Source organism: Chelonoidis abingdonii, chromosome 2 (assembly GCF_003597395.2).
Source record: "Chelonoidis abingdonii isolate Lonesome George chromosome 2, CheloAbing_2.0, whole genome shotgun sequence".
NCBI classification, from domain to species: domain Eukaryota; kingdom Metazoa; phylum Chordata; order Testudines; family Testudinidae; genus Chelonoidis; species Chelonoidis abingdonii.
In genome coordinates this window covers 4,033,138-4,042,308 of record NC_133770.1, presented here as the reverse complement: position 1 = coordinate 4,042,308, position 9,171 = coordinate 4,033,138, and the positions used below count along the sequence as shown (strand labels likewise).

The 9,171-nt window shown below is 41.0% G+C and overlaps 1 protein-coding gene across 14 annotated transcripts in view; it reads right to left on the bottom strand.

Moving 5' to 3' along the window:
• MAP4 (microtubule associated protein 4) overlaps positions 1-9,171 on the bottom strand; it is a 314,214-nt gene that overhangs the window by 258,730 nt on the left and 46,313 nt on the right. For 13 of the 14 annotated variants that reach the window (XM_075062117.1, XM_075062115.1, XM_075062111.1 and 10 more), the window contains one exon: positions 1,278-1,329. The exons of the other annotated variant lie outside the window; for it this stretch is intronic. The gene's annotated coding sequence lies outside the window, so the exon portion shown is untranslated. The remainder of the gene's footprint in view (positions 1-1,277; positions 1,330-9,171) is intronic. 14 annotated transcript variants of the gene reach the window in all.

Below are 9,171 nucleotides of genomic sequence, written 5' to 3'. Positions count from 1 at the left end.
GATACCTCCTGGAGGCTAGTAACTTCGATTTCCGTCCACACTACCATAATTCCGATGTAGTAAAATCGATTTTAGGGTAACTCCTGTGGTTTTGATGGAGTACAGAAATCGATTTAAAGAGCCCTTTAAATCGATTTACAGGGTGGTGTAGTGTGGACGAGTGCAGCGTTAAATCGATTTAAACCTGTTTAAATCGATTTAACTGCGTAGTGTAGATGGGGCCTGCATCACTATGTGGGTGAAGACAAGAAGAAACATACTGCATTAGCCAAACACCTCCAAGTCTGAGAAACTGCAGAGGCTTGAAAAAAATGGGTAACATTTTACAATATGAAAGTACTTAGCAATTAAATTAGCCATTATCACATGTATACCCCTACATTACAGCCTATGCCCTTCTCAACACAAATAGGAGTCAATGGTTACCAAATTCTATTTATTCTTAATTGTTTGCTAGTATGTGCAAGCGCACAGGGTCTCACAAAACAGATATGCTCACCCCCTTAATCATCCCTTGGCTATGTGAGTCAGTGCACCACAATGATGCAGTTTGGCTATACAGCACCTTCTGTTATTCAAAAATAGCAAGTGTGGCATCTGAGGTTGGGGTAGTGACAAGCTCAAGGTTTGTTAATTACTTCATCCAAACATGCTGTCAAGCTAAGTCAGACTCACCTCTTCCCCACAAAAGAATCGTGTACAACTGGGTCACTCAAACTCTGCATCAGCAGAACAAACAGATGACACAACATGAGACCAGACAGACTGGGGTAAAGGAGGAAAAAACTGATAGAAGAAACAGGAAAAGGTCCAGCCTGCCAGACATTATATCCTTTGGGCCACATTTAGACTCTGCTACCTAAAACTGAGCAGATGCAGGTGCCAGAAGCAATAAAGAAGCCTCAAGTCTGAGAACCTGAGCAAAACAAGGAAAACTGAAGATCTTGGGTGGAAGAGGGAAGGATTTCATGTTGTTAAAATGCTTTCAGTGCATATTCATTCTGCAGAGAGTGGGAGGGTCCCACACACAATGCCTAGCATTAGGATTTACAGATTCTGCCAGACTATACTATTTCAGCCCCAATCAGCTGAAGCAGCTGGAACTGCCTGTCCAGCTTTGCTGCTAAACTCCAGAGGAAACCTAAGCAGTCTCCACACACAATATTATGGCTAAGTTTTCCAGCTGAAGTTTCAGTATGTATGCACCTATGATTCTGCTTCAAAATTTTGTGGATGTCAAATATGTAATATACCTTTAATGAGAGGTGATTCCGTACCTTAAAAGCAGATGTTCCCTTTGTGTGTTCTTTATCTCCACAAACGGCTTATCTGTGAAATAAATGAGTACACAATTAAAAAGGAAGCTAGGGTTATAATCAACTACTTGGGTGTCATGAGACTTTGATCTTTATCAGGGCAGGCCAGCCCAAATTTTAGTCCATGGCTTTGTATAAACCAATCCACTTGAAATTTTACTAAATTTTAATTTGCCATTTTCCCATTTCTGTGACCTGGGATCCTCTCTCTTGCTTTATTCCTCAATGACAACATAAAATAAAGCAGACATTAGGTTACTAACCCAGCCCTGAACCCTAACTGTAACAGTCTAGGAAGCAAGTTCTACTGTAGCCTCTAATAAAAGGCTAGATAGCACTGTTCAAGTCATTCATAAAAAAGCCAGAAGGAACCATTGAGATCATCTAGTCTGACTTCCTGCATATCACACGCCACAGGATTTCACTGAATTAATTCCTGTTTGAACTAGAGCATCTTTGTTAGAAAAACATGCAACATTGATTTAAAATTGTGTAGTGACGGAGAATCCACCACAATCCTTGTTAAATTATTCCAATGGTTAATTATCCTCACTGTTAAAAATGTGCATCTCATTTTTAGTCTGAATTTGTCTGGCTTCAGCTTCCAGACACGGGATCTTGGTATGGCTTTGTCTGGTAGACTGAAGAGTTCTCTTATCAAATCCCTGTTCCCTATGTAAGTACTTACAGACTGATCAAATCAGCCCTTAAACTTCTCTTTGCTAACCTAAATAGATCAAGCTCCCTGAGTATCACTATAAAGCAAGTTTTCCAATTCTTTAATCATTCTCATGGCTTCCCTCTGAACCCTTGCCAATTTATCAACATCGTTCTGGGAAGAATATTTCAGTAGCATCTGCACCAGTGTTATTACAGAGGCCATATAACCTTCTTACACCTACTCAATATTCCCACGTTTATACATCCAACGATCACATTAGCCCTTTTCCCTGCAACATTGCACCATCATCTTATGTTCAGCTGATTATCCACCATAACCCCCGAGTATTTTTAGAGTCCCTGCTTCACAAGGTAGAGTCCCTCTCAGCCAGTATGGATGTCCTGCATTCTTAGTTCCTAGATTTATGACTTCACATTCGGCTGCACTGAAACATTGTTTGCTTGTGCCCAAATGATCCAAATACCTCTGTGCCAGAGACCTGTCTTCTTCATTAACCACTTCCCCCTATCTTTGTGTCATCTACAAACTTGGTCACTAATGATTATGTTTTGTACCAGGTCACTGATTAAAATGACTAACAGCAGAGTGCCAAGAATCAATCCCGCAGGACCCCTCCAGAAACACAGCCGCTCAATGACAATTCCCTGTTTACAGTTACATTTTGAGACTTGTCAGTTAGCCAGTTTTTAATCCATTTAACATGCGCTGTGTTGATTTTGTATCATTCTAGTTTCTTAATTAAAATGTCATACAGAACCAAGTCAAATGCCTTACAGAAGTCTATTAGCTCAACACTATTACCTTTATCAACCAAGCTAGATCTCTGAAGAGATTACGTTAGTTTAACAAAATCTATTTTCCATAAACCCATATCGACTGGCATTAATTATTACCCTTTAATTCTTGACCAAGTCCTGTATCAGCTGTTTTATTATTTTGCCAATTAATACATATGCACAAAATATAAATTAAATTGAAATTGAACAAATTAAAGACTATATATGGCTGCAAGAGACATCACTAAAGGTAAATTGATACTGGAATCTTGTGTCTTCTAGGTCACACTTCATGACATTAGACCACAGCATCAGAGTCAAATAAAGATTGCTAACATGGCACTCTTGGTGCTTATGACCTATACCAGCCATTCACCAACAATGATTGCCTTGTGTCTATGTGCAGAATAAAACTGATTCAGAGCAATGAAGAATCAGAACAGATAGCTCAGTGGTTTGACCATTAGCCTGCTAAACCCAGGGTTGTGAGTTCAATCCTTGAGGGAGCCATTTAGGGATGTGGGGCAAAAATCTGTCAGGCGGTTGGACTAGATGATCTCCTGAGGTCCCTTCCAACCCTGATATTCTATAAGTTAGTACAAAGGCACACAAGCAGCAGCACTGGCGCAACCATAAGAGAACTGAGTGGTGACGTACTCAGGGAGAAGCATCAAGAAAAGTATCACCCTCATGGCTTGTGCACTCTACTAGCCAGTACATGCAGAATATTAACACTCGTCCTTCAGAGGGAAGGAGTCCTGCAGGACAGGCACCTGGAACTTGAGGAAAGGACAGAGGACTCACAGCAATGTAGCAGCTGACAGGAACCCTCATACATAAAACACACTCACAAAATAGTGTTACACTTATGATTCTCAGAAAAATTTCTTAGAATCGTAGGTCCTGGAATTGTGCAAGTAAGTTTTCAAGTGAAAGCGGAAAGTCTCTAAAACAGTATATTTCTAGCCCTCATGATTCCACAGAAGAGCTTGAATATGTGATCCAAATATACTTTAAGATTCAAAAGTCAACATGAATGTAAAAAAATACCAAAATTATGTTTTAAAGTTCCATGATTTTGGGGAACCTGATTATTTTTGAGCACTTGGGGCTGGCAATATTACAATTATGAACTGATAAATTAGATTGACTAAAATCACTGGATTATATCTTGGCCCATTAGAGTCAATGGGAGCTTTGCCACTCACTTCAATGGAATCAAAATTTCACCCATTTTCTTTGAAAAAGATACATTTGCAATAATTTCATGCTGTGAAAATTGCACTGAATGATAGTCTTCAATATACTTCAAATCATCCATCATATTGTGTTCCTTTGCTCTCAGATGCCCCAAAAGCACAAATACTTCCACTGGGGGGAGGGGAGGAAGCATTAAAGCTATTTTGTTCTAGGTCAGAGGCTCCCAAACTGTGGCTGATAACTAGGGGTCCAGAGAGAGCTGTCTGGCCAAATGGTGCTGGTTCTCCTTGTTTCCAGCTTAAGCAAACATAAATAGATGTAAAGAAAGAAGATATAGAACAAAAGTAAACAGAGTGTGAGCACCACTTAGAAAAGAATGTCTCCCTTAACACATTAAAGAGAGCTAAAAACACTACATTAGAATGGCCATACTAGGTCAGACCAAAGGTCCATCTAGCCCAGTATCCTATCTTCCAACAGCAGCCAATGCCAGGTGCCCCAGAGGGAATGAACAGAACAGGGAATCATCAAGTGATCTATCCCTGTTGCACATTCCCAGCTTCTGGTAAACAAACAGAGGCTATGGACACCATCCTTGCCCATAGCCATTGATGGACCTATCCTCCATGAATTTATCTAGTTCTTTTTCGACCCTATTATAGTCTTGCCCTTCACAACATCCTCTGTCAAGGAGTTCCACAGGTTGACTGTGTGAAACAAATACTTCCTTTTATTTGCTTTAAACCTGCAGCCTATTAATTTCATTTGTTGGACCCTAGTTCTTGTGTTATGAGAAGGAGTAACTAAAACTTCCTTATTTACTTTCTCCACACCAGTCTTTTTATAGACCTCTATCATATCTCCGCAGTAGTCTCATTTCCAAGCTGGAAAGTACCAGTCTTATTAATCTCTCCTCATACAGAAGCCGTTCCATACCGTTAATCATTTTTATTGCCCTTTTCCAAGTCCAATATCTTTTTTGAGATGGGGCAACCACATCTGCACACAGTATTCAAGATGTGGGCATACCATGGATTTATATAGAGACAATATGATATTTTCTGTCTAAATCCTCTCTCAGTATTATTTTTCTATGTAAACAATTTCTCAAGATATATAGGATCATTAATGAGAAGGGAGGTGTCCATGTGACAATTTACACCATGAAAATTTTTGGGATGTTTTAGGCAGTTTGATCACTACTCTGCATTATTTCATACCTCTGCACAGCATTTTTTCCACATGCTCACATGCAGAGCTCAAAGTCCTATAAGTTCATGTTGTCACAATGGATTGTGCAACCAGGTATGTGTGACACTTTGGGTCTCTTGTAGACTTGCATTTTTGGCATAACTGAGGAACAGCTGCACTCTGTCTGCAGCCACAATTGATCAATTGATGAAACGCCAGTGAGAGCTAAAGGGCACTGAAATATTTGTGGCATGGTTTCTCTCAGTCACTAATTGGTAAAGCTATTACCCAAAGGATTCTACGAGCTTTCACATGGCAGAACTCTTATTTTTATGTTAGTAATCCCTCAACTGAGACAACTAAACATGAACAATTGTTTATTTCTTTTCAGACAAGGAGGTAGGAATAAAAATGCATCACAAATTATGCCATTCCATCCCAAAGCTGAAGGACACTTTCCATAATTCCAACTTCACAGAGAGTAGAATTTGTCATGGTGTTTTAGATAGCTGTTTCACTTTTATCAGACTTGCCCATGCCTAAGGGAAACCAATTTGAACCTATTTAGGAAAATATACTGAATGTTCTTTCAAAAGCTACAATTATTTCACATAAAAGTCAAGATATTAACTGAACCAATATTCTAACTTGTGGTTCTCACAGCACCCCTGCACATAATGGGGCAGAGCTTCAGCACAGCTTCACTGACTTCAATAAAGCTGGACCATTTTACAACAATTGAGGACACAGCCTAGTATCACTATTTAGCTATAGGGTCTGTGAAGGAGTGTACTAGGCCTTTAAGAGTCCGTCAGGCGCTCACAGCCTGGGATAACCAAGGAGATTGCTTGCTGGACCTGAGACTTCCTTATTTAAGCAGAAAGAGGAAGTTGAGAAGGGGAGAGATATTATAGATATCTAGCTGACAAATGGGGGTGATCTCTCTCCAGCAGGTTAGCCTGACTAGGCACAAAAACTGTATTTTTTTAAGTTTGGGCAACACAACCTTTCTTAGCCTGAAGTATATAAATCCATGGTAACCCCACATGCTGAGGATACCAAAACTGCATGCTGTATTCATCTCAAAAAATATAAATTAGAATTGGAAAAGATGCAGAGAAGAGCAACGAAAATGACTGGGATATGGAACAGTTTCATATGAGAACTTCTCAGCTTAGACAAGAGATGACTAAGTTGGGGAAGGGGGAGATATGTCAAAGGTCTATAAAATGATGAATGGGGTGGAGAAAGTGAATAGGGAAGAGTTATTTACCTCTTCACATAACACAAGTACTAGGGGTTACCCAATTAAATTAATTGGCAGCAGGTTTAAAACATACATAAGGAAGTACGTCTTCACACAACACAGTCAACCTGTGGAACTCTTTGCCAGGGGATGTTGTGAAGGCCAAAAGTGTAACAGGCTCAAAAAAGAATGAGATAAATTCATGGACAATAGGGCCATCAATGGCAATGCAATCCCATGCTCTGGGTGTCCATAACCTCCAACTGCCAGAAGCTGGATGACAGGGCATAGACCACTCAAAATTTCCCTGTACTGTTCATTCCCTCTGAAACATCTGGCACTGGCCACTAACAAAGACAGGATACTGGGCTAGATGGACCTTTGGCCTGACACAGTATGGCTGTTCTTATGAGAGGAAAGGAGGACTGAATTAACACTCCAGCTTGGAGGAGAACTGTGAGCTGGAACAGATAGAAGACTCCAAGGGAATAAAAAGACAACTCCTCCAGACAGGTAGGGGTGAAATTTGGACTCTGAAGCCTTTATTTTTATTCAAACAGTATAGGATAATAAACCAGCATAATATAGAAGACAGACAGACTCTGGAGTTCTTATGGAATCCGGGAAGCGAAAGTGAAGATGACCTCAGCAGAGCAACACTAGCCCAGACGAGGTTGCTGCAGGGCAGGCACACCCATTTACAGCATCCAAAACTTGCTAGGTGCTTTCCAGTCGAACAGTCAGATCTTATGACACACTTCTGACCTTGCCTTCCCTAGTATGAAGGCACAGCAACCTGTACATATAAGAAGAATTTTAAAACACTACGGCACCCATGTGAGCGCCTGCTCTTTTGCTATGTTGCTCCGAAGCAGCTGTTGCTGTTATGGGGAATGTCAATAAGTCACAGTAGGGAAAGTGTTCCCAGGGAAATGTTGCTCGTAAGCAGAGGTTGGTCTTACAAGGTGTTGCTGCAAACAAGTGTCTACTGTATAACAAATAAAAAGATACTACGCTGCATACACAATTCTCCCTTTGGGGGAGAGTATGAGAAAAACGAACCAAACAATGCACTAGTCGTGTCATTTAAAGCACTACCAGAAGGCTCTCAGATACTGTGGTGATGACGGTAGGATAGGAACTTGGCCAAAATTTAGTGGATCTCTACCTGAGGGAATTTACAATCCTAGTCTTGCTAGATGGGGGTTTACATTAATGGAAATGTGCCACATCTGTGGTAACACTAATTAGTGGCATCATTCAAACAATATTAAAAACTGCATTAATGTAAAACAGACCAAATGAGAATGAACATCATTTCAGCTAACACAAAGCTATAATAATACTGTACGGGATGACACATATAGGGTAGATTTGGTAAACCAAGATATATTTATTCTTAATGTATTACAGTCACAAAACTACATCCATATTTCAAACAATTACGTGTTAACAATTCATCTCTATATTGAAGCATGCTGCAAGATATTTTTCAGATCTTTAGTACTCAGGATGGCAATTGCTTCCATCACTTCTCATACCAGGGTTAGTTATTCATTGGCAGCAGCTGCCTTTATAGTCTGTTTAGAAAAAAAAAAACTATGGTATGCCCAGGTGGTAGTGCTGCTGTTGTCCTTGCCACCTACTAATGTAATATCCCACCATCTCTTGCTGAGAATGGCTATCCAGAAAAATAGGCGAGTCAGAGTCAAAAGGATTCCCTACACCCCATCCCATGAAAGATCAGAACTAATCATTTAAATTAGATGGCACCTATCCCCATGAGTTTAGTGTCTGTTAATGTTTGTACACCACCTAGTCCAATGGGTAGGGCCTTAGCAAATGTATGGCTCATTTTGGTCAAATTTCACAGTCATAGGATTTTTAAAATTGTAAATTTCATTATTTCAGCTATTTAAGTCTGAAATTTCATGGTGCTATAATTGTAGGGGTCATGACCCAAAAAGTTGTGGGGGGTGGGGGTTGTCGCAAGATTATTGTAGGGAGCGTTGTGGTACTGCTACCCTTACTTCTGCACAGCTGCTGGTGGTGGCGGCACTGCCTTGAGAATAGCTAGAGAACAGTGGCTGCTGAGCCAGTATTGCCACCTTTACTTCTGCACTGCTGCCTGCAGAGCTGGATCCTCAGTCAGGAGCTGCCACTCTCCGGCCGCCCAGTTCTGAAGGCAGCAGCGTAGAAGCAAGAGTGGTATGGTATGGCATTGCCACCCTTACTTCTGCACTGCTGCTGGCAGGGCTCTGCCTTCAGAGCTGGGCACCCAGCCAACAGCTGCCGCTCTCCAGCCACTCAGCTCTGATGGCAGCACAGAAGGGTGACAATACTGTGACACCGCCCCCCCCCCTCAAAATAGCCTTATGACTCCCATGCAACTCCCTTTTGTGTCAGGACCCCCAGTTTGAGAAACGTTGGTCTCCCCCGGTGAAATCTGTAAAAGCACACAAGACCAGATTTCACGGGAGGAGATCAGATTTCAGTCCTTGATGCGTTTTTCATGGCCGTGAATTTGGTAAGGTTCTAATTATGGTGTCAGTACAGATTTTTGTAAACCCTGACTCATCAAGCCATACAGAATGGTCATGAAACTCACTACCTACACTTTAATGCTATTCACCATATTTCTTCACCAGAGGAGAAAGGCCTTCACCAAAAGTAGTAGTAACTACATGTAGTCTGCAACAGCAACTTGGGAGACAGGAGAAACTGCTTCCAGTTCAATAGCCACTACTCCTTACCAGAGCG